Consider the following 26,239-nt stretch of genomic DNA (forward strand, 5'->3'; position numbering starts at 1 on the left):
CGGCGGCGGCGGCGGCAGGGTTGTGCGCAGGAGCAGCTGCGCAACGCGCCCTCCGCGCCCCGCGCTCACTCCCCGGCGGGCCGGCTCGGGCTCGGGCTCATCGCGCCCCGCCGCGGGGCCGGGCCGGGCTGGGGCGGGCGCGGCGGCGGTGCACGGCGGCGCGGCTGGCTCCGTGGCTCCCCCTCTCCGGTGTAGTGCAAAAAGCTTCCTACTTGCGACCAAAAAACCTGCCCCGGCTACTGAGCATGCCCAGTGCGGCCGCCCGGGCCCGGCGGAGCCGCGCTCCCGCGCTCCGGGTTTTCGGACCGCCCGCGCGGGAGGGGCGGGGAGGCCGGCGGGGCGGGGCGGCTGAGGGGAGCAGTGGGCTCCGCTCCGGGCCGAGGCGGGCGGGCTGCCGCCGAGAGCAAGCCGGCAGGAAGGGGAGGAGCCAGAGAGCGGTGGGCGGGGCCGAGGCGAGGCGTGGGCGGGGCCGCGGGGAGCGGTGGGCGGGGCCCCGACTTCTCCAAGTCCCCTCGCGGGGGGTCGGACCCGGCTGCGGCGCTGTCCGCCTGTCCGCCTCGACGTGGGTGCCGGGACCCGGGCCGGGCGGGACTGAGGGCCTCGAAGGTCGAGGCGACGGCGGCGGTGCACACTGGGGCAGGCACTGGCGGGCCCGAAGTTGGGCAGGGGGCCGTGGGAGCGAGCTTCCCGCGTCCGGAGCCCACTGCCCCGACGGCCGCGGCCGGGTCGCCAAATGCTCGGCCTCCCACAGAGCGCAGAGCTCCCGCCTCCGTGCGCCCGCCGCGGACGCCCGTCCCGGGCCAGGCCGGCCCGCAAAGGGCGGGCGGCGTGGCCAGGTGGAACCCCCCGCCCTAACACGTGCCCGCCTCCCCCTCGGCAGCCGTCAAGACCCGGAGCCCGAACCACGAGCCCCGCCGTGTGGCCCGGAGCGCTCCGGGCACGCTCGCTGGGCAGCAGGCCGGGGGTGGGAGCCCGGCGGAGTCGAGGGCGGCGCGAGGGCGCGGCTGCCTCCACTCTGCCCGCAGCTTCCCCCACGCCAGGCCTCCCTGTTCCTCTTGGAGCGTCCACCTCCTCGGAAGGGGAGCTGGGAGGAGGGGCCAGAATCTGGGCTCTGGGAGGTCTGGGTTCTAATGGAACGAAGCTGTCAATGGGGGGGAAACGGCGTGGACGACTAAAACGACAGGCCCTCGCAGTCAGAACAGCTATGGGCTGACAGTTCCGACACTTCTTAGGAGAGATGGGCAAAGTGGGGACGGCCCACCTGGCTAGCTCCCAGGACACACCTGCCGGGAGACTGGACGTATCTCCATCCGTGCGGAATGAGGAAGGGGCTTACTGGCTCGACTCGCCCAAAGAGCCAGCAACTTCAAACTGTCCCCCCGAACTTCTCCACGGGACACTACGTAAACATCGTTTCACATTCTCTCCCCACCCCCTGCACCTGGAAGGCACGCTGGAGTCTACATTTTCCCCAAAGGGTCCTCTGCTGCCACTGCCTCCCTGGTGCTCTATCTCGCGCTGGTTCCTAACCGACCTCCCACTCACCAGGCTCCTCCCATCACTTTACTTCTTAAAAACCAATTCAATTGGGCCCCAAACACACAGTTTAACAACCACAGGGCTTTTCACAGACCCCGCTGAGTTTCCTGCCCTCCCCACTCCCGGGAAGGAGCACAGCGCTTGCCCTTAAGTCACTTAAAGTCCAGTCAACATTCTTTTCACGCCGTGTCTCTACCTGCAATTTCCTGGGCCCGGAACGCTCCCTTTCAACCTTACACTCCAGCTCCGACGTCACCTCAAAAGCATAGCCTTCTGCCTTCCAGGACAATATGCCACTCCCGTCTTCAGCGGCTCTTGAAGCCCTCAGGCGTGCCCCTATTGAACGGCTCATCTTACTGTTTTAACTGTTTCTCCCGCGTTCCTCGCACGCCCATTTCTAGGCTGTGACCTTCTACCAGACCTCATCTGCAAATTTGACTCTCCAGCCCTAGCTCCATTCTTTACATACGAAATAAGGTTTTATTCAAAGAGTTGGAATTCCAACGTTCGCAATAAAGTTTTATACCCACACATCCAACTTCCATTATCAATGCTTTGACAACAGAATCACAAATTAATGGCCGACCTCCTTTACCTGCTAAGGAGCTCTCAAGCTCTGCCTCTTTCCCTGATGGCCCAGCCAGATTCTCTCTGCCTTCTCCAAATATTTGTTTCTCTTTCCTCCCGCTTAACATTTCCATTACCTGCTGCATTTAATTATTGTCTTTCTCGCCACACAAATTCATCAACGACAGTTGTAAGTTCCCTGAAGGCAAGGACTAGGACTTCATACATAATCTGTGAAGTCTCAAAGCAATTACTGCACACACCTACTGCAAGTACCCAGATTTGCAGGAGATGGTTAAAAATCACACAAACATAAGAAAATACAAATAAAAACGAGATCCTCAATATAAAGTGAACAGACACATCTTACATGTAAACCCATGTGCAATGATAGGTTAATAGAAATATAAAAATAAACACTTCTTCTCTCATGGCCACCACCCTAATTACTGCCACCATCAGAACAGAATTTAAGCACTCACAAGTTGCTCCACCGTGTGCTTAGTGGTCTGTAATGTTAAATACACTGTCTCCAAAGTCTCCAATACAACCACCATTACCAAGGGGAGAGGGGGAAGAAACAAGGATAGAAAGACACAACAACCATACTCAGATATATTGAGCTAGTACATTTCATATACATATATATATATATGTATATATATATATATATAATCATAGTGCTAAGATGACGTCCGTCAATGTGGAGAAGAAGAGGAGGGAGGAATTACAATTTTAAAAAAGGTAACCCCAAAAAACCAATTTACAGGGACCTTTAATTCTGATGACCTGAATTATTTATGTTGCTGTGATTAGTCATCAATATTAAAACAATAACCACTGGGTAGAAGTCACCTCCATAACAAAGCGAGAGTAAGCCTTTCTCCTAAGCTCAGCTCCAGCTACCTCTCTCCTCCAACAATTAGTTGCTTTCCATGATAATTAAGAACACTGGCAAAGGAGACCAGTACTAATATCCAACCGGTGACTGAGAACTTGAGCAAATTTTCAACTGTCCACTTTGTTCCTTCTCATGTCTTCCACAGAAAACACCCATCAGTTTACTGAATGCTATTTTGCTTATGTATATATTTTACCTCAATTAGTTCAAACTGTCTTACTTTTAAGCAAATTCTGCTTTCTTCGTTCATTTTACCATATAATCATTTATCGGTGCTCATAACAGAAGTAAATACATCCAAGACCATATAATGGCTTTGAATTTATACCACCTTCTTTGAAATAGTGAAGTCTTACAGTAGTTACCATGACCACGTGTGTGGGTGCTGTGAAAGTACTTTCTCAGTGAATTGAGAATAAAAGTGAAATCACATCCCCAAAACACATCAAGAAAGATATCTGCATTGTACCAAAAATATATGCAGCGCAATAGTATGTTCTAGTAATATACATAAATCTCACGGATTACAGAAGTGGTCAAAAAGTGAGATGACATACATACGCAGTTAAAATACACATCTATCGGCAATAAGCTTCAGCTCTTACCTGACTTTGAGCCAGTGGTGGAGACCAACATAAATCAGTTTACTCCTTTTCCAAATTTATCTGAATTGGTAATTGACTATCAGCACCACTCAAGCGAAGACTCTTCAGATCCAGAGTGGAAGCCATTTTCCATCTCAGCCTAAAAATGACTAATCTCAAATTAGAGGGTCTCCCCTTTTCCCATTCAACCGACCAACCAGTCGCTTCTTCCATTCTCCCAAGAATCTGCATTTCATCTACATTTCAATTCCCAGGCTCCCTAGAGGGAATGGGGGATGGGACTGGAAAGACAAAAGAGGCCAAAGGCAGGTTGGGTGGCTGTAGAAAAGCTGCTGATAATGATTCCCTTCATCAGTTTTGCACCCCAAAAGCATCTTGGCTACCTCCTCCAAAACCCCAAATTTAACTGGTTTTTATGAAGAAGTGAGTTTGTTTGTTTATGCACACTGTAGCCAAAGAGAAATTAAATACTGTTCTTGTTATAGAACATTCATTCCACAAAACTTGGGGAAATTCCTACCTCAATCACCTACCAAAAGAAAGTAAGAAAATTTCAAGCCTGAGAAGCAAAAGGGAGCAACAGAGAGAACCAGTCACAAGATGAATTCAGATGCTAGGCCGGTCTCTGAACTTAGAGCCAACCTGTTCTTCTTTTCTTGAAAGCTTAAATTGGATACCAGTGTCCTTTTTCTCTTCTGGACAACCAATAATCTCTGATTCTTGACTTCAGCTGCTGCTTCCTCCCCTGGCCAAATAATCAATTTTCTCATTTCAACTGGCAGCCTCTTGCTCCCTGCATCCATCTTGGTCGTCACAGGTATTATTCTCTCTGGTATCTAATCCAGCTGCCACACTGCTGTTTCCTGGCCCAATGCCACCCAATAATCTCTGCCCTAGTGATATTAATTCAGAGACTTCTTCACATCTGATTTCACCAATTTCCTCTTAAGTTCAGGTTCCGACATTGCCTAAACCTCATCAATGCACAACTAAGCGTCCTTTTCTTTCTTAACTAGATTTAGTGTTTAATTGTTGTTCCTTTTTCTATTTAGCTAATGCTGATTCTACCAAAAGAATCCTTGTAATATGTATTTGATTGAAGTAATCAAGATTGAGAAAGTTTTCGTTCATAACGTCATCGTTACCCCATCTTCTGGAAAAAGAAAATGACCAAAAGTCATAAAGAGCAAACAGCCTTGAGGTACTGGCATGACCTTCTGGTTGACTTTTTACCAGGGAAGTAACTAATTCATTTTGGATTTTTTAAAAAAAGCACCAAAGGTAAATGTCCCTTTAATTATTGTGATGGATAATTATGTTTGTCATTCAACTAAGACCATCCCAGTAAACTCATTATCTTCTGGCCCTTTCTAGAGAGAGATTATCAATAAGAGAGAGCCACTAAGCAGAAGATGAGTGTGGACAACATAACATAAAGACAACAGAAACATCCAGCCCACCAAAATTAGCCCAGGTCTAGAACAGGACTAAAATCTAAAGCAAAGATAAGAGATTCAAAATGAATTCAAAAGTAAAGCTGGGACCACACAAGCATACAGAAACATGTATTGGTGCTTGGTTTTTTCAATCACTGGCATCGGCTAGTACAAAGGTTTCAAATTGTGGTCCCCAGACCAGTAGCAACAGACTCAATCTGAAACTTGTCAGAAATACAAATTCTCTGGCACCCCAGAAATCTGTTTAATAAGTCTTCTACGTGATTCTGATACATGCTAAAGTTTGAGAAGCAGTGGTTTAGAATAGTTTTGTTTGATTCTTTGTTGTTGTTTTTTATCAAGCCACAGATTTCAAACCATTAATGGATCTTTAGATCATTTTAGGAGATCTTGAGTAGTATTTTTAAAATGAGACAAAATGGAATGGATAGAATGGAATGGGCTTGGAAGAAGGATCAGAATGCATTCATTACTCTATGTTTCTATTATGTACACATACATATTTATATATATACATATAATATATATACACATAATATTTATATATATATATGCACACACACACATATACATGTATATTATTACATACTAGGTCATAATGTAAAATATGTTCCTTACATTTTGATCCAGATAAAAAATTTTGAAAACCAACGTTAAACCCCTCCATAGTTGGGTTGCTCATTATATATGAATGGTATTGCCAAAGTGTTCTAAAACCATTTTCTTAAATGGTTTAGTGATCCCTTTTTTGTAGTACAAATTATTTCTCCATAAATACTACAAAGGTGTTTGGACCAGGTTCCTTTCTGAATTATCACATACTCTAGAGTAATATATTTTGAACTAATGAGGATTTATAGTACAGATTTAGGCATTTTCTTTCCAAAGAATATGAACACATTTCCAAAGACTATTGCTAACAGACTACAAAAAGTGAATGCAGTTTAATTTGGTCAACAGTAATATTTAAAAAAAAAAAAATAAAAACAAACAAGAAGCACTTACCCTGTTCTGGGAACTGTTATCAGCACTTTACAAATATTAACCTTTTTAATTCAACAGGCACCAAATAAAAATTATAGCTAACATTTGCAAAGAACTGTAAGCAATCACATCCATCCATAAAGCACTTTTTGGAATAGGCACTATTATTGGCCTGGTTCCTAGTAAGTGGGGAAATCTAGGGCCTGAGCTTTGAACCATTAAGTTAAAGTCACTCATCCACCCAGTAAATATTTATTGACCACTTATTGTATGCCAGACCCCTTGTTAAACAAGGTATATACAATATCCCTGATATCAGGCAGCTGATACTCTACTGGGATGGATAGACATTAAATTAGCAAGTAAGAAGTCTCAATTATAAATCTCAAAAAATTGCAGGACACTGTGAGCACATAGGACCTGGAGATGAGTCTGGTCTGTTGCTCCCCCAAAGACAGTGTCCATTACCCCACGGGTACTCTACACATATTTAGATACCAGCAAAGTAGGATCAGTGAAAAATTATTTTCAAATAATATACCTAAAAAAAAAGCATCTAAGTATCCATTATGGGAGAATGAACATCCCAACTTCCATGTAATTGCTTTATAATTTAACATAAAAAAATAGAATATTAAACTTTCAAAATGACATTAGAGGATACAACAAAAACCTGTGTACCACTCCCCAGCTTAAGAGTAATATTTCTATATTCAAGCCAATACTTGGCAGATTTTTGAATAATTTACAGAAGGTAGGGAGTATACTATATTCCATTCAGTATTCAGGGTTTATTTAGTTGTTGTTTTTGTAAATTTTTAAAAATGAATTATTTATATTTACAGAAAAATTGCAAAGCAGAGCTGGAGGCAAGGCTCGACCCTACAACCTTGGGATCATGACCTGAGCTGAAATCAAGAGTTGGATGCTCAACCAACTGAGACACCCAGGCGCCCCTCCCCTACTATTAACATCTTACATTAGTGTAGTATACTTATCACAATTAATGAGGCCAATACTAATGCATTACTATTAACTAAAGTCATTACCTTATTCAGATTTCCATACTTTTTACGTGATGTCTGTTTTCTGCTCCAGGATCTCATTCAGGATACCCTATTACATTTAGTGACTTTATCTCCTTAGGTTCCTGTTAGCTGTGACAGTTTCTCAGATTTTCCTTCTTTTTGATGACCTTGACAGTTTTGATGAGTACTCGTTGAATATCTTGCAGAGTATCCCTCAACTGGGATTTGTCTGATGTTTTTCTTGACTGGGGTTATATGTTTTTGAGAGGAAGACCACAGAAGTAAAAATGCCTTTCTCATCACATCATATCAAAGGTATGTACTATCAACATGACTTATCACTGTTGATGTTGACCTTGATTGCCTGGCTAACGCAGTGTTTGGCAGGTTTCTCCACTATAAAGTTGCTCTCTCCCCACGCCTTTCTATTCTCCACTGTTTGGAAAGGGGTAACAATGGGAAGCCCACATTAAGGAATGAGGAGCTATCCTCTTCCTCCTCCTTGTGGTCAGACTATCTACAAAAAATTATTTGGAATTCTGTGCAGGAGACTTGTTACTTATTATTTATTCAATCATTTCTATTAATATGGACTCATGGATATTTATTTTATACTTAGGATTACAATCTGTACTTCTTTATTGTGTTACTCTGACTGTTCTAGCTTTGACTATTAAGGCTCCTGTGCCCCTTTGACATACCCTGATCATGGTTGGGGTGTTTAAGTATGTGTGTATGACCAATTCCTTACTTTCTGACATTATTAGATGCTCCAGACTCATCTTGTGTATTTTCTGCTACAGTTATAGAATCAGCCATTTTTCCAAGAAGCTGTGGTTCCTTTTAGTGAAGAATCATCTTAGAAAGCAAGATGTGGATGCTAATATGCTGATGGCTATTGGGATATCTTTAGGTTTTGATTAAGTTATACCTAAAGTAGTGAGCTAAAGTCCGAAAGAAGAACTAGGTTAAGAGGATGGTAGAGATGGTCCCAGTCTGGGGGAAAAGCTTGTGCAAAAGCCTAGATGTTTAAAAAGTCCATCTTGAAGAATCTGAAAAAAGCTGGTGGGGCTGCATCGCAGAGGGAAGGGACATATAATGGGATTAAGAAGCAGCTGTGTTTTGTGGGTCATGACAATGTCCTTGGTGTTGTAAACAATAATCTGATCAGTATTTTTAAAAGCATGGCTCTATAAAGAATAAGTGGTTGGGACAGGGTAGTTAGGGAATTATTGTACTTTTGCATTAATTTTGATCCTTTTTTTTAAGATACAAAATTATTTCAAAATAAATTTCTGGTGAACGCTTTGCTGATGCCAAGCACCTATTCAGTATGCCCATGAAGTTACTGACACTGCCTTTATGATCTTCATTACAACATTAAATAGAAATGGTGATAGTGAACATCTTTTCCTGAGTTTTATTACAAAGGGAAAATTTTCACCATTAGAAATGATAACTGCTAAAGTAATTTTGTATTCATATTTAACTAGATTAAAGAAGTTCTTTTTTAGTACTAATTTTATTTCTTAATAACTTTTTAATGCTTTTATTTTATTTTTGAGAGAAAGAGAGAGAGCAAGTGGGGAGGGGCAGAGATAGAGGGAGACACAGAATCAGAAGCAGGCTCCAGGCTTTGAGCTTTTAGCACAGAGCCCGACATGGGACTCGAACTCATGACTGCGAGATCATGACCTGAATTGAAGTCAGATACTCAACCGACTGAGCCACCCAGTTGCCTCTATACTACTAATTTTCAAGAAGTTTTATTAAATCATGAATGGATATGGAATTTTGTCATCTATTGAAATGATCATATGATTTTATTCCTTCGTTTTGTAAACATGTTGATTTATATTGTTTTGTTTTGTTTTTAAATTTTTTTTTCAACGTTTTTTATTTATTTTTGGGACAGAGAGAGACAGAGCATGAACGGGGGAGGGACAGAGAGAGAGGGAGGCACAGAAGCGGAAACAGGCTCCAGGCTCTGAGCCATCAGCCCAGAGCCTGACGCGGGGCTCGAACTCACGGACCACGAGATCGTGACCTGGCTGAAGTCGGACGCTTAACCGACTGCGCCACCCAGGCGCCCCTATATTGTTTTTAATTTTAAACTAATTTGACTTTTCTGGAATAAGCCACATTTGGTTTTGATGCATTATCCTTTTTATAAATTGCTAAATTTGTTATGCTAATAATGTGTTTAGGATTTTGAATCCATATTTATGAGAAAAGTTGGCCTGAAATTTTCCTTTCTTATGTCCTTGTTGGGTTTTGATATCAAGTTATGTATGTCTCATAAGAGGAATTGGTATACATTTCCTCTTTTTCAATTTTTGGTTTGTATATGAATGCTATTATTTCTTCCTTTATTATCTATATGCCTTTGCTTGTAAACCATCTGATCCTGGGGCATGCTTGTTGGAAGGCTTTAAATTATGGATTCAATTTTTTTCTTTTTTTCAATTGAAGTATAATTAACATACAATGTTATAGTAGTTTCAGGTGTACAACATAATGATTCAACAATTTTGCACATTACTCAGTGCTCATCATAAGTGTACTCTTTAATCCTCTTTTATAGATTCAAGTTTAATAAATGAATATTCAGGTTTCTTTCTATGTCAATGTATCCACTTTATATTTTCAAATCTGATGGCATAAAATTGCTCAGAAAATTTTAATATGGGTAGGGTCTGTAGTAATGTCCCATTTCCATTTTTCAAATTATGTGTAACTTCTCTTTTTCTTTATAAGAGCTTGTCAGAGCTGTATTAATCTATCAGTCTTGAAAATATTGATTTTGGACATTTTGATTCTCTGTTTTGGAAGTGTCTATTCTATTTTGTTATGCTCCTACCATTATAATTTCTTGTTTAATTTGGGTTTTATTTATTGTTATTTTTCTAATTTCTTTAAATGACTTTATTGACTTTGTCTTTCAGTTCAAATGTATGTATTTAAATCTATAAATTACACTGTAACCCACAGGTCTTGATATTTTACATTTTCATTATCATTTCTTCAAAATATATTTGTTTCCATTGTGGTTTCTTCTGACTTGTAGATTATTAGGAGTATCATTAGAAAATATGGGGATTTTCTAGTTATTTTTTGTTATTTCATTTCTGGTTTAATTGAATTGTAGTAAAAAAAAAAACATGAGCCGTAGAATTTCAATCCTTTGAAATTTGTTGAGACTTATTTTGTGTCCCAAATATCCTAATTTTCTATACGGTACTTCAAAAGACTGTATTTTGCAGTTGTTATGTGCAGTGTTATTTATATATATAAAACCTATATAAGTTAACATATAAATTATATAATTATATATTGTAAATTAAATATTATATTATTTACATATTAATACAAATATGTATTAAATGTAAATAGTAATATAGTAATAGTATAGTAATATAGTAATAGTAATATGTTTTATATATAAATATTCATTAATGTATAGGATGATATATTCTTATAAATGGAGATATATTTATATCTATATATTTCAGTTTACTATTTATGCTGTTCTGCTATTTATGTTGTTCAAATCCTTTGTCAGTTACTGGAATGGATGTGTTCAAATCTCCCAATATGATTGCTAATTTGTCTATGTCTTTTTAGTTCAGTTAGTTCTTGCTTTATATATTTTGAAGCTAATTATTAGGTACATACAGGTTTAAACTATTATATCTACCTGCTAAATGAAGCATCTTGTTATTATAAAGATACTAATAATACTTTTTGTATTATTAATTAATGCTAGTATATTAATAATCCTAGTCTGAATATTGTCATATACCAGTATACATTAATATATTAATAAGTGGCATATTAATACATCAATGTACTAGTATGAATTTATATTCATTTTTTAAAATGTTTATTTTTAAGACAGAGACAGACAGAGCATAAGTGGGGATGGGGCAGAGAGAGAGGGAGACACAGACTCTGAAGCAGGCTCCAGGCTCTGAGCTGTCAGCACAGAGCCTGACGCGGGGCTCAAACTCATGAACTGTGAGATCATGCCCTGAGCCAAAGTCGGATGTTCAACTGACTGAGCCACCCGGGTGCCCCTCATATTAGTATTATTAATACTAGTAGACTTTTAAGTCTACTTTATCTGATATTAAGATATCTATAACCAACTTCCTTTTGATTTGTGTTTGTATGATAGATAAATCTTTTTCCATCTTTGTGTTTTTAAAGTTTCTGGATCATTATATTTTTGATATGCCTCTTAGAAACAGCGATTTTTTAAATCCAGTATGACAGTCTTTGTTCTTTAATTGGGGCATTTAGTCCATTTACATTTAAGGAAATTACTGATATGTGTAGTAATATTATTGTACTATCATAATAATCAGTATTTTCTATTTATCCTGCTGGTTGTATATTTCTTTTCTCCCCCATCATCAATTTGTTTCAGATTGATTGAGATCTTAAAAAACAATATTGTCATTTTTTTCATTACCTTGAAAGTCATATTTTCTTTTACAATATATATAATGGTAACCCTAGAAAAAATAACCCTAGAAAATATAACTAAGTTTAATGTCAATACTTTTATCTTTTCCTAGATAACACAAAAATCTAAGAATACTTTATACCACTTGTTCCATAGTCTACTGACTCATGTCTTATCCTTATTGCTGTTTTGTATTTTAATTCTCTATTTTAAATTCCAAAAGTCATTATGATTATTGTTTTATATAGCCAATATTTATTTAGATTCACACACATAAGTAACCATTTATCTTTTTCACTGTAGTTCCACTCTTCTATTGGAATCATTTTCCTTCTTCTTGAAGAACAACCAATATATTTTCTTTATTGCAGATTGCTGCAGATGAATTCTCTCATTTTTGTCTGAAAATATTTATTTTACCTTTTTATGGAAGGCTATGTCACTTGGTATAGAACTCTAGGTTGGCAATTTCTTTTTTTTATAAAAAATCAACAAGATTTTTTCTTCCAGCTTTATTAAGATATAATTGACATATAACATTGTATAAGTTTAAGGTGTATAGCATGATGATTTGAGACATATATATTACAAAATTATTACCACCATAAGGTTAGTTAACACTTCCATCACCTCACATAAATACAAGTTTTCCATGATGAGAATATTTAAAATCTACTTTTAGCTACTTTAAGATATATAGTACAGTATTGTTAACCATAGTCACCATGCTGCATATTAGATACCCAAAACTTATTCATAACTAGAAGTCTAAATCATCAAAGCAATTGGTTCTGGTGATGTTACAGTTTAGTTTGAAGAGGAAAGATAACAAACTCTTGGCCACTAATAGATATATGAAGTTCATAAGTCATATATATTACGCATTTATAAGTCTAATGACTTACACATGTGTGCTCTTTATTAAAGAATGTACAAAATAGAAACTGGTTTAACTATTATTAAAAACAGCTCCTTATGAGACTTGATTTATTGGACTGATAATTAGTATATCAATGGTCTTAAATGGTTCCTTTTAAATTACTAAATGATGTGTTACAGTATAGCAAGAACTTGATTAATTCCAGTCCAATTAACAAAAAAATTCCCAGATTGTTTGGGGGATTTATTTTTAGAAGTATGAGAATAAATAAAAAAGACCACTCAAATGAGAGCAGTTCAGAGCTTGCTATAGCAAGGAAGTCAGCCACAATCACTTGTAGGGGGAAGAAACTTACAGGAATTCAAACTCAAAGAAACTAAAAAGTCGGACGAGTGTGAAAGCTTATTGGGAGAAAAAGGAAGTAGTCAGGGGTAGTCAGAGGTTGTTGGCATAGGGAAGCTGGAAATGGGATAACTAGAAGCAGAGCATCTTATGTGATTGGCTTAGAAACATATTTGGCTTTTCTTCCGGTTGTTCCTGAGTTGGAATTGGGGTGCAAAATGCAGGTCACTGGCAGTTCAGATTCTGACTATTCTGGGACAACTGTTGCAGAAACCATGATTTAGCTTCCTGGATTGATTGTTTGAGAGATTGTTTCTTATTTCTTATTTTCTCTCAGTATTTTATATATTTTTTGTCTTCTGAGTTCCATTGTTTCCACTGCGAGATCTGCTAGATTTTTGTTCTTTTGAAGGTAATTTGTCCTCTCTTACTATTTAAAAAATTGTCTCTTTGTCTTTGTTTTTCAGTAGTTTTACTACAATGTTCCTAAGAGGTTGTGTATTTATTATTCTCACTGTTCATAGGATTCATTGGATCTATGGATTGATATCTTTCACCAGTTTGGGAAAATTTTTCAGCTATTATCTCTTAACATTGCTGCTGCCTCAATCTCCTTCCTTCTTGAAATTCAATGAACATATGTTAGAATTTTTCACTGTAGTCCTACATGTCTTGCTATTTTTTCTAATTTTTCTATTCTTTTGTTTTCTAGACACTTTTTCTGGCTTATCTTTAAGTTTACTAATTCTCTCTTCAGTTGTGTCTGATCTGCTCTTAAACTTTTTTTTGTTGTTTATTCTTTAATCCAGACTATGATTTTATTTATTAATTTCTTTCTAAATCTCCTTGACCTTAATAATATGGTTATTTCTAAGTTAGTGTCACAAACTCACATTTGTAGCCTCTGTGAACCTGTCTTTATTGTCTGCTGTTTCTATTAATTTTAGTTCATGTTATTTTACTCCTCATGTGTCTATTTTTTATTATGGGCTAGATATGATATTTGCAAAATTGTAGAAATTTTTGAGGTCCAGGATAATGCTATCTTTCTCCAAATTGGATTTATGTTTGTTTCTGCCACCTACACAAGTGTGCAAATACTCAAATGTTACCCAAAAACAATTTTAGAGATTGATGTAATTCAAACCTGAGCTACAGTCTCCAGGAGAGCCTTTTCCGCATTACCCTTTTTCCTCAAGTCACTTTGAACATCTCTGTAAGAGAGAGTTCTAGCTTAGTATTATAACACATATTTGGAAATATAGTCAGAAAGGTGAGCTAAACCCTGAAATTGCATAATAATTTATACCAAATTGAGAACATGTTAAAGTTCCACATCAAGGAATGGCACAAGGCCAGTGGACTTTATTTATAAGGGGTATGATGGGGCTGGGATTTGGGTTGGTTGGGAGCGAATTACAGCAAAAGCATGAAGTGAAGCCTCACTGATTTATTTGTTTTTCTGAGAGTTAGGCTTATATTTGATAAGTCCATCTATAGTAAACCCACGTGTTCCCCTCTTTACTATAAATATTTTAACCAGGCATTTTCCATTCCTGCCAGGTTTCTTTTTTGTCCCTTTGTGCCAATTTTGTCATAGCTTAGGTTCAGATTTCTCACCCCGAATAGCTCAGCTTCGCATCTACCTTCCTCTATGCTAGAAATGGATGACCTGCCCCTTACTTTGCTGAGGCTTCTCCTTTCTTTATTCATTGCCATGAATATTCCTCTAAATGAAGCAAGCTTTTTTTCTGATCAATCCACAAGGAACCAATGCCATCAGTATTTAGCATGAAGCCCATCAACACTGCATGGTCTTCTGAAAGTAGCATAAACATTTATTCTTGGTAAGTTTACTACTTGGATAATCTTTTTTTAAATTTTTTTTAATGTTTATTTATTTTTGAGAGAGAGACACAGAGCATGAGCAGGGGAGGGGCAGAGAGAGAGGAGACACAGAATCTGAAGCAGGCTGCAGGCTCTGAGCTTTCAGCACAGAGCCCAATACAGGGCTTGAATCCATAAACCATGAGATCATGACCTGAGCCAAAGTCGGATACTCAATGGACTGAACCACCCAGGTTCCCCTAATCTTTTTTTTTTCTAAATTACCATGTTGTTTTTTATGTCTTTGGTCTTGTTGATGTTTTAATGCATCTCTTCTCTCTGCTTTAGAAGAGAGCTCCAAAAAAAGTTTTAGCCAACAATACCGTGAACTCATGAGCTCCTAGTATATAGGGTGCAGTGATGATAGTGAGGTCAAAATGCCATGAATTATTACTGGTGCATTCTTTTCTTTTTAATTTGTTTTATTGAGGTATAGTTGACATAAAATTGTAAGAAATTTAAAGTATACATAGTGGTGATTTGATATACATATTTGATACACATATACATACATTGTGAAAGGATTCCTTCAGTCTAGTTAATTAACATCCATTACTTCACAAATTTATCTTTTTTAAAAATTTTTGTAGGAATCTTTGAGTTCTATTCTCTTAGCAAATTTCAATACTACAATTCAGTATTATTGCCTATGTTTACCATGTTTTTTACATTAGATCCTCAGACCTTATTCATCCTAAAGTGAAAAGTTTGTTCTACTGGTACATTCTTCCAGTAAGTTGTTATGGAGCACTGAGTGGGGTGGGTAATTCTTTTTTGAGAGAATATGACTGTATTCGGCTGAAATAAGTTCGTGTAGATAAAAGATTGTTTCGGGGCGCCTGGGTGGCGCAGTGGGTTAAGCGTCCGACTTCAGCCAGGTCACGATCTCGCGGTCCGTGAGTTCGAGCCCCGCATCAGGCTCTGGGCCGATGGCTCGGAGCCTGGAGCCTGTTTCCGATTCTGTATCTCCCTCTCTCTCTGCCCCTCCCCCGTTCATGCTCTGTCTCTCTCTGTCCCAAAAATAAATAAAAAACGTTGAAAAAAAAAAAAAATTAAAAAAAAAAAAAGATTGTTTCAACCCCAGGTTGACTGACTAACTTCAGTTAAAGAAACAGCAGATTTGCTTTCGGTAATAGAGGTAAAATAACACTAATCTGTTCAAGGAAAGTTATTGTTAAAGTCTTATAATTTTTAAAATAAAAATATCAATGGATTCATTTAGTTTAAGCTATAGGATCTGAAGAGTTACTTAAAATATAAAAAAATGAAAACAATTTAAAATGTAATATGTAAGCATGACTAAATAAATTATAGCATATCTATAAAATAAAATATTATATAGCCCTTAATAATAAGATTTTTTCAAAGATGAGGAAATGCTTATGTCTTAATGTGAAATGAAAGAACCTGAGCATAATGCATAAAATATCTCTGGAAAGATGCACATACCAAAAACTAAAAAAGCTGGAATGCTAATTTTTGTTAAGGAGGAGAAACAGGTGACTGAGAGTTAGGTCAGAGGAGAATCTTCTCTATATCCATTTGTACCTTCTGATCTTGAAACTGTGTGAATGTATTACTTAGTTTTTAAATATTAAAAAATTAAAATGAATAACCCAGAAATATAAATATTATATACACAGTATAATTTCAACTATGCAAAAATGTACATAGAAAAATATGTAGCAGGAACCATGCTCATATACCAACATGATTCTCTCTGGAATTATAGAGTTTTTATTTCTTCTTACTGTATTTCTGTATTTTCTATAGCTTTTATGTAAGAAAATGTATTTTTGATGAAAATAAATTTTATTTGAAAATAAATAGAAAATATGAAATTTTAAAAACTTGGAAACTATTTTAAATATCCTTTACAGGTTTACACCTTATCATCAAGTTTTTTCATTTAGGAATAAAGTCATCCTTTGGGAGGATTTTAATAAGTTTATTATAAGTGAATAAAATTTAACAGTGCATTTTCTTCAAAAGTTAAGTTGAAATGGTTTCCTGTTTCCATTAGTAGAAAAGGTCAATTTTCACTTAAAAGATGAAGTCCATTCTCAGAGTTAGGAGAATTGAATTCTCACAGTGGGTCTGCAGTAGCTATGTACCTTGAACAAGTAATGTAACTTATATAGGTTAAATAATTTTCAATTTGGAAACAAAGAGCTTGGGCTAGATTAAGGTTTCTAAGCTTTTGGTATAACTTGGGACCTGTACCCTTTTAAAAAAAGTACTGTGGAAACCATCATCAATTTGCCAACTTTTTGTTTCATTAAGGAAAATCATAGCAGTCAAACAGAACTCACAACTGCTACCCTCTACTATATATCATCAACATTGTTTCATAAAACAAAGGAATTTTAACACATACACAAAGTAGGAGAGTCATAATCATAAGATATAGGGTAATTATTTAAATTGTATTATTTAGTTTTACCAAAAAAATCATTATAAAAATGTTTTTCTCATTTTCTTGAAGACATGTGTTGGGGTCATGGTTTAGATAAGGACTATTTTCACTCTAAAATAGTATGATTCTAAGTAAAGAAATTGGCAACAAACTTATTTTAAATAGTTTGAGCTTATATTCTATACACTTATTCATGTCAATCAATTATAGATACAGTGGTGGCCCAAACCAATCATTTATGTTCACACAGAGCTTGAAAAAACAGTGACTTCCTTCAGTTATCAAGTAAGCATAATAATTTCATTTTTCAATACACAATGATGGCAGGTACTGGCCTAAATGCTCTATACCTCACTGAATATCACCATAAGCTCTGAGGTAGACAGAAGTAACTCCATGTTATCAAAGAATCTTAAAGTGACTGAATTTCCACAGTTGATTAGACTGGAATTTAGGTGCTATAAATTCTAAAACCTGTGTTGTTTTCATTTCCTCTATCAAAGTAATTTGCTTTCCTTGAATATTATATTGTTCATAGGCGATTTATATGATAACTCATTCTAAATCTCCAAAGAATATAGAAAGTGTTTGAAATCCATCCTTGCCCTCTACGAATTTAAAATCTGACCAAGGAGGCAACACACACACACACACACACACACACACACACACACAAGAATTTTCCTCAGAATGCAAGGCAACATAAAATTGTGCTGAATAAGTAATAATAAATACAGTAGGCAAATTTTTGAGGAAGGTAAAAACCACAGAACCAACTCTGAGACTTGAGTTGGGCATTTCAAGGGTAGGGGTGGGAAAAGAATATATACTTCAAGAGAGGAAAGACTTTGTGAACAGAAGTTTAGAAGGAAAATGAAATGCTTGTTCCAGGGAAAATGAAGAGAGCAGAAGATTGAAGTGAAAGTAAAGTGAAGGCCGATAAAACGGTAAAAATAGGTTAGAGTTGAATTGTGGAAGCCCTACACTGAAGACTTCTGACCAGCTAATGACAGGGCAGAGGCTGCCCTTGGGAAGGTTCAACAGTAGGGAATTGGGGAAGGAAGGCATGCATGAGAGCTAGCGGCAGAAAGAGAGGACACGATTTATTGGAGACATTAATGAAGAAGTCTGTGAAGTACAAGAAGAATGGATGAAAGAAAAATTGGAAAGAAGCAACATGTCAGGCCTTGTGATGGATTTCATATGAACAGTGATAAGGAGGGGAAGGATCAAATAAGTATCCCAAATTTTAAGCTTTATATTTAGTAGGAGAATTACGGTATGGTAGGCGAAAATAGGGACATCATGAAAGTTTATTTTGGAAAAAAAAAGAGAATTTAATTTTAGATATAAGTTTGGGAGGCAGCTTAACATGACAGACTGGAGTTCAAATTTTGTTTTTGCAATGTTGAGAAAAACTTGCTGAAAGACCAGGGCAAGTTTCTGTCTCTGTCTCTCATTCCCAGTTTCCTAATACGTAAAGCTAAGAAGATAAAACCCACCAATAGGGTGGTTCAGAGGATTAAATGAAATCTGTTTTTTTTTTTAAGTTCATTTGTTTATTTTGAGAGAGAGAGAGAGAGAGAGAGCATGAGCAGTGAAGGGGCAGAGAGAGAGAGGGAGAGAGAATTTCCAAGCAGACTCTGCACTGTCAACACAGAGCCCAATAAGGGGCTTGATCCTGTGAACCGTGAGATTATGTCCTGAGCCAAAATCAAGAGTCGGATGTTTAACTGACTGAGGCACCCAGGCACCCCGGAATGAAATCTGTTCTTAAAGCACCTATTGTAGCATGTACTGTATACAAAAGTTTTTTGTTTTTTTGTTTTTTTGTTATGACTAAGTGTCCTGATAGCACTAACAAAGTTCACTAAATGGCTGACCCAATGAATGTCAAGTGCCAGTGGAAGATCCAGTAAATAATCTGAGCTGAGAAATTGGAACTCAAGTGAATAGTCAGACTGGAGAGTCAGCTGTTAAGAATGATAGTTGATGCTTTAAGGGTTAGTTACCCTAGCAAGTGAGAAGAGAGAAGTTGTCAGACTGAGTGGTGAACTTGGGTAATATCTATAGTCCGAGGGTGTGAGGAGGAAGAGAAAACGTTTCATAAGGCAAAGACTTAATCAGAGAGCGAATAAGAGAAGAAAGAGGAGGTGATATTACAGAATTCAAGAGGGAATGATTTCAACAAAGAAGTAGTGAACACCTCCAAATGTTTCAGAAAAGGCACATACCATGTTATTACTTAAATTTTAGAGCAATTTCAAGAGTTGGCATGATTGTCAAGAGCATAGGAATAAAAGTAGTTGGGAAATAACTCTTTAATTTTCAAATGTTCCTTATTACAAGTTACACTTCATTTGTTTAATGTATCCAGAGAACAAAGGGCAAACTTCAACCAGTCTTTGTCCAAATTGTCACAAAACTAAATGATATAGTCCAACTGAGATTTGCATGTTGATGAGGCCAAGAGCTAAATGTCAAAGGTCAATTGCCTTATCTAACCTTCAATATCTGGTTATAACTTCAAGAGATCTTATGGGGCTAAATACATCTTCTGATATGAAAATCTGTCAACTTCATGGTCTTGGAAATATGATCTATTTATATTCATGACTTACATATGCCTCTGAAAAATCATAGCTGCGCATCATCCCCAATGCCCAGCTGCTGCAAGTACTTGGCATAAGGAGTTTGAGTTGAGGCTTTATTGGCAAAAGATGCCAAGGACTCCATTCAATCCAACTGAAATTTATGAAGTTACCACAATAGATTTATAAAAATGAGTTGGTTTGCAAAACATAGGCAATACAAAGAGTTAAAGGACATTGTCAAAGGGAAAAGGGGGTAAGGAAATCAAAGCAAGGATAAAATTATTACAGTGCAATGCATTTCATTTGCTAAACAAATTTGACTCTAAGTTTCCTAGTGGCCAGAGCACTCCCAGTTATGAGGTTGCTGCTACTATTTGTAAGATAAAAGGATGTTTCGTAAAAGCCATGGTTCTCCTGAAGCTGCAACCCCAGGGGAATTTCTCCTATGGGTCCTCATAAACAGGAATCCAGCAAAGTGGCAGCCTGGGTTATCAATAAGATCCCTGTGTTAAATATAGTGATGCATTACTTAGGGTCGGGTCTGATAGCACCCCTCTATGTATGCACAATTCATTCAAGTCCATTCTCCAAGGAGGCAAATATGTGTGATCTAAACACACAGGACTCTCACAATCAGGTTTGGTCCCAGGGTAAATTTTAGGGTATCTAGCAGAACAGACAATATATATACCTTTCAGGGAATTTCCACAAACATTATTTTTCAAAAACCGGTCTCTGCTAAAGGACTGGACAGTAAGGAGTATAAGGTTGTATTCTCCAGTGAAAGCCCAGAGTACAAGTATTCTGTATGACCTAGGGCAGGCACATGTGCCTTGATCACTGGCAGACCCAGGGGAAAGACAAGGTTCTTTTGTGAAAGTGATCTAGTCTAGTTGAGCTCACAGGTGGTCAAACACTTCTAAGGGAACCCATGACCTAGTGACTGTGGACAAGTCACCATTTTGACTCCTTTGAGCTTATTGTCTCAGTTTAAAATAATAATGAAGATTCCTAAAAATATGTACTATTTTGGTTTGCGCAGTTTCAAATGTAGTCTCCCATTTTTTCTGATTTGATCCTTATGGCAAGATGATGAAGCAGGGCAGACACAGTCTTCATTTGATAGACAATTCCCCCACAAAAGGAAGAGGGGGCTTCTAAAGATCTTCTTTGAGGGCTAAGATTCCATGGTTTTCACTATGAGATGTCTTGTCTATCTGATCCTTCAGGGATAGCAGCCTTGATTGTTTAAGATTCACCTATGCTTTTTAAATGTAAAATTCTAGCTGGCAGGTAATGGCTTATGTTAGGAGAGCACCATGGAGGTGTTCCGTCAATATTATCCTGATTTCAGCCCACACTGTACGCTTAAATCTTCCCTGTTCTAATTCTTCTTCACCGAAGTTAGGATGAAATCCTGTTAAACTGCAAGTTCAGAAATGTACATTTTTAAAGTTGTCATGCCAGCAGGCAAAAAAGAGTATGACTGAGTGACTTACAGCTTTAAAGATGCATAAAAGACCTTTATTTGGAGGCACTCCCAACCCCCTCAATTGCCCTTCACAACATTCATCTTGGGCAGGAAGGAAACGGATCTCTTTCCCCATGGTTTCCAGCCTCAGGGATGGTAATGGGGCATTAGTGGAATTCTCAGAAGCACCCCGCCCAGGATACATTGCAAATATTAACATGGGCAAGAGGCTGCTAGGAAGGCCCGGTATCCCTGAGCTAATTGCCCTGCCCATTATTATGGCTTCATTCTACAGGGGATTCATTGGGTCACATGTGCAGCAACACAGACTGGAGATGGGAGAAGCTATTTAATGGCTGCAAAAATAGAGATGCCATGCAGGCCGGCACACAGATGTGGCCTTGCCCAGTATTACCAAATTCACGCTGGGCCCTGAGCCAACAAAGCAGTCGCAGGAAGGATGAGCAAGCCACCTCCATAGCATGTGGCTATTCCTTCAACTTAGGAAAAGAAAAGCCTTTGTTAGGCATTTACAATGAATGAAAGTGAAGATTTCCTGGATCAGTTTGCATTTCCAAGTATGCTTTCCTCTTCTATCATTTCCCCACCTCTTAACTGGGAGAAGTTTTAAAACCAAAATGGTTAGGTAGAGTTAAAGCTGGTCTGTACCAAAATGGAGCAGATTATCTTGTGAGTGTGTTTTCCATCCTCAGCCCTGAGCGGAGAGTGCATTTGTGGGGATATAAGGGTGTTTCATCCACAGTTTTCCTGTTCTTTTTGTAAACAACTGTCCTTCTCATGGTCATCATTAAAGTTCCAGACACTGAAGTTGGCTGAAAAGCAAAACGAAGTATGCTTTGAATATATTTTATAAAGGGGAGCAGGAGTGAAGTAGGAAAAGTATATTGAAATGTTTAAATAAATGTTATTCTTTTGGAAGAATGAATGTGTTGTAGACCAATGCTTCTCAAACTTTAATGTGCCTACAGGTAATCCGGGGACCTCATTTAGAAAATTTTTTGTTTAATGTTTATTTATTTTATTTTTTTGAGAAAGAGAGAGAGAGAGAGAGAGAGAGCGAGCATGAGTGGGGGAGGGACAGAGAAAAGGGTTGAGAGAAAGAATCCCAAGCAGGCTCCATGCTGTCAACACAGCCTTATGCGGGGCTCGATCCCACAAACTGTGGGATCGTGACCTGAGCCAAAATGAAGAGTCAGATGCTTAAGCTACTGAGCCACCCAGGTGCCCCTCCGAGGACCTCACTAATGGGCAGAGTCTGACTGCGGGTCGGGGGTGGGGCCAGAGGGTCTGCATTTCTAACATGTTCCCGCGTGATGCTTGTGCTACTGGCCCACAGACTACACTTTACATAGGAAAGGTATAAATGTAGGTTTATATACCTTGTTAGCAACATTTCTATCATTAAAAAAAAATAATTCTGGACTACCCTGATTAGACTATTAGAAGGGCATTTTGCTCAAAGCCAAACGTATAATTAAAAATGCTAGGAAGACAGGTCTGATTTTTTTACCATAAGATAGCAAACTCATTTCTACAAAATTACAGTACAAAATCTCCACTTTTTTCTCTAGCTTCTATCACTTACATGTACTTTTCATAGCCATTTAGTAACATCATGTTTATTAATTTTAAGAGGACTAAGCAGTAGCCACTCTCAAAAGGGTCCCAGTTTAGAAAATAAATTATAGATTCACTCTATTTACAGCCCAAACCTGCTTGTATAGTTACCTGGCATTTAACAGACTGTTGTCCTGTATTGCTTATTATTTCTATTTGTGTGTATATCTTAGGTTTTTGATGAGATTATTACTTCTCTGAGAGCATTTCAATCATTCACTTGATCAATACTAAAACAACCATGGGGCGCCTGGGTGGCGCAGTCGGTTAAGCATCCGACTTCAGCCAGGTCACGATCTCGCGGTCCGTGAGTTCGAGCCCCGCGTCAGGCTCTGGGCCGATGGCTCAGAGCCTGGAGCCTGTTTCCGATTCTGTGTCTCCCTCTCTCTCTGCCCCTCCCCCGTTCATGCTCTGTCTCTCTCTGTCCCAAAAATAAATAAAAAACGTTGAAAAAAAAAATTAATACTAAAACAACCTGGGGTCATTATCCATATACAATTGAAAGTTGGATTCAGATAGCTCTTAAGATCATAGAAGTCTGTTCAATAACTATCTGGGTAGCAGCAGCAGCCCTGGTAGAACAAATTCATCCATCCATCTATCCATCTATCTGTATGTCCATCTGTCCATGCATCCCATCCTCGCTCCAAACCTTATTTAAAACCACTGTGCCAGGTGCTGGGCAGGATCCTAGAAGTACAACAGCAATCAAAGCACAGCCTCTGCCTCCAAGACTTCTTGTTTATTTCTTCACATAGAAATATTTATTGACTCATTTTTACAAAATAAACTTTTTTCCCCCAGCTTATTCAGATGACAGAGATATCCTCTGTTTGGAGAAATAGGAACAGGAAATGAGAATCTATTGGAATGAGCACAGATCTGGAAATACACAGAAGGTGGTTTTGGCTCAGGTTCCAAAATGGTCCAACCACTTCCATTCCCTGGGCCTCAATTTTCTCATCTGCCGGTTGAAGGTGTTCAATGATTGCTGAGATCTCTTCTAGTCTTACAATTTTATTAGAGGAGTTTGAATGTTTTCTCCTTTCCTGTTAAAGACTTGTAGGAAGAGAAGAATTTTAGAGAGCTTTGAATAGCAGAGGGAATAAGACCATAGAAGCCTTTAGAAATGGTTCATTGCAAGCCAAGAAACTTCTTCTTCTTGGCTTTTGGCACATTTTCCTTTTTACCTTTCTCAGCTCCATCATTGGTTCTGCAGTTTACCAAGATTTCCCTTTATTTCTTTTTTCACTAAAATTTGTTTTTCACATCTTTGCTATCAATCTATCTAACCACATACTTTTTCCTTTCTTGGCTCCCCCTCCTGTGTTTGTTCATCCTCTCGACTTTCTTTCCTCATATTTCTCAATGCCATCATACCTCACTTTTGCTTCTAAATTCTTTTTTTTAAATGTATTAAAGTCCTGGGTGGTTCAGTTGATTATGGCTCAAGTCATAATCTCACAGTTGCGAATTCAAGTGCCTTATTGGGCTCTGCAATGACAGTGTGGAGCCTGCTTGGGATTCTCTCTCTCCATCTCTCTCTGCCCCTCCCCCCTCAAAATAAGTAAATAAACTTAAAAAAATTTAAAAATATAAAAGTTGCATAACATTCCATGGTGTGGATCTTCCAAAAAAACCCAACCAAACAAAAATGGATTGAAGTCTAATTGACTTCAAATACCATATTGATTTCAGGTATACAGCATAGCATGTGCATACATGCTATATACATATATAGCATGATTTGACATTTGTATACATTGTGAAATGGTCACTACTATGTGTAGTGGCCATTTCTATTCCAGTTCTTGCGATCAATTATCATTTTTGCTCACTCCATTCTTTTTCTTACCCTCCACCTGAAGCCATTTGATGTTTGCCACATAACCTGTGTTATTCATACATATTCTTCATACTTTTTCCCAGTGGACAATGGAGTGGTAGAAATATTGTATCTCTTGGAAAATCTGTCCATGTGATTTGGTATATGAAAAATTACCTGGCATGCTCTGAATGGCTTATTTTTCTGCAGATTCATTCATTTATTTGCTCAACAGATACTTATTAAGCACCTGCTATAAAGAGCACTGTGTCAAGGCACAGGAAGGAGTGAAAAGAAGGACAAGATATGATATTTATCTTCTTGAGATATTAAATATTAGAAGAAAGAGTTGTAGTGGCACCTAAGTGGCTCAGTCGGTGAAGTGTCCAACTCTAAGGTTTTGGCTCAGCATGATCTCATGGTTCCTGAGATTGAGCTCCAAATTGAGCTCCACGCTAAAAGTGTGGACCCTGCTTGGGATACTCTCCTCTCTCCCCACCCCTACTTCTACTCATGTATGCACCTGCATGTGCATGCACTCCCTCTCTCTATCTCTCAAAAAAAAAAAACATTAAAGAAAAAGAATTACAATGCAGTACGACAAATGTCATATTGCTATGAGAACATGGGATAGGAGCCCCCAATGATTGCTGTGTGAAAGCTTCTCTACTGTATTACATTTGACTTCCCAAACACTGTTGTTTCTTCTCTGCCACCCCCTTCCCGTGTCTGTAACTTAGGGGCCTTGCATTGGTGGGAAATGGCTGCATGCTCTGATTCTGTTTGGGCTATGTCAAACCCTAAAATAGTCACAACCGGTGACATAGACAACCTCTATGACAAAAAGGATCAGGATTCTGAAAGGCAATTTACACCTTATGCTTTCAAAGCAAAAAACCAAATACTCAATTTTTGGCAAATCCATATTTGAGGAGATGGGAGTTATAGTGGTAGTGGTGGGGTCCTGAGGGGCAGCTCACCTCAGGAAAAACCACTGATTCAAAAGCAAACAAACAAACAAAGTAGAAAGGGGGTGCTTGGGTGGCTCAGTCAGTTAAACATCTGACTCTTGATTTTGGCTCAGGTCATGATCTAGTGGTTGGTAGGAATGAACCCCGCCTTAGGCTCTGTGCTGACAGTGTGGTGCCCTGTTTGGGATTCTCTCTCCCTCTCTCTCTGACCCTCCCCTGCTCTCTCTTTCTCTCTCTCTCTCTCAAAATAAATAAATAAACATTAAATAAATAGAAAGACAGAAAAGAGGGAAGGAAGGAAGGAACTTGAGATTTCTGTGGATACAAAATTCTATTGATTCTCATCAATTAAAATTCAGAAATGTTTTAGCTAATAATCCATTATTTCCTGTGAGTTTTTAGCATGTCATCACTTAGTAGAGCAGCTAGGAGAGAGATCCTGAGACAAAGAATCTAATATAGGACAAGGATCAGGGCAACTAACCTAGAGTGGGGTAAGACCCCAGAGAGTAGACTGGATATGGGGGGGCACTGCAGTGGGAAGACCTGGCCACTGTGAGTGCAGTGTGACTTAGGAGGGCCTAAGACATCTCTGTAGGGAAGGAGGTCAACCGTACTCTCTGGGTAAGCTCATCCTTTTCCTGGCTCTAATTACTAGCATGTGCA

General features: G+C 38.5%; 1 protein-coding gene across 4 annotated transcripts in view; it reads right to left on the reverse strand.

Moving 5' to 3' along the window:
• CDYL (chromodomain Y like) overlaps positions 1-26,239 on the reverse strand; it is a 244,828-nt gene that overhangs the window by 186,220 nt on the left and 32,369 nt on the right. The window lies entirely within an intron of this gene.

Source organism: Neofelis nebulosa, chromosome 6, assembly GCF_028018385.1.
Source record: "Neofelis nebulosa isolate mNeoNeb1 chromosome 6, mNeoNeb1.pri, whole genome shotgun sequence".
NCBI classification, from domain to species: Eukaryota; Metazoa; Chordata; class Mammalia; order Carnivora; family Felidae; genus Neofelis; species Neofelis nebulosa.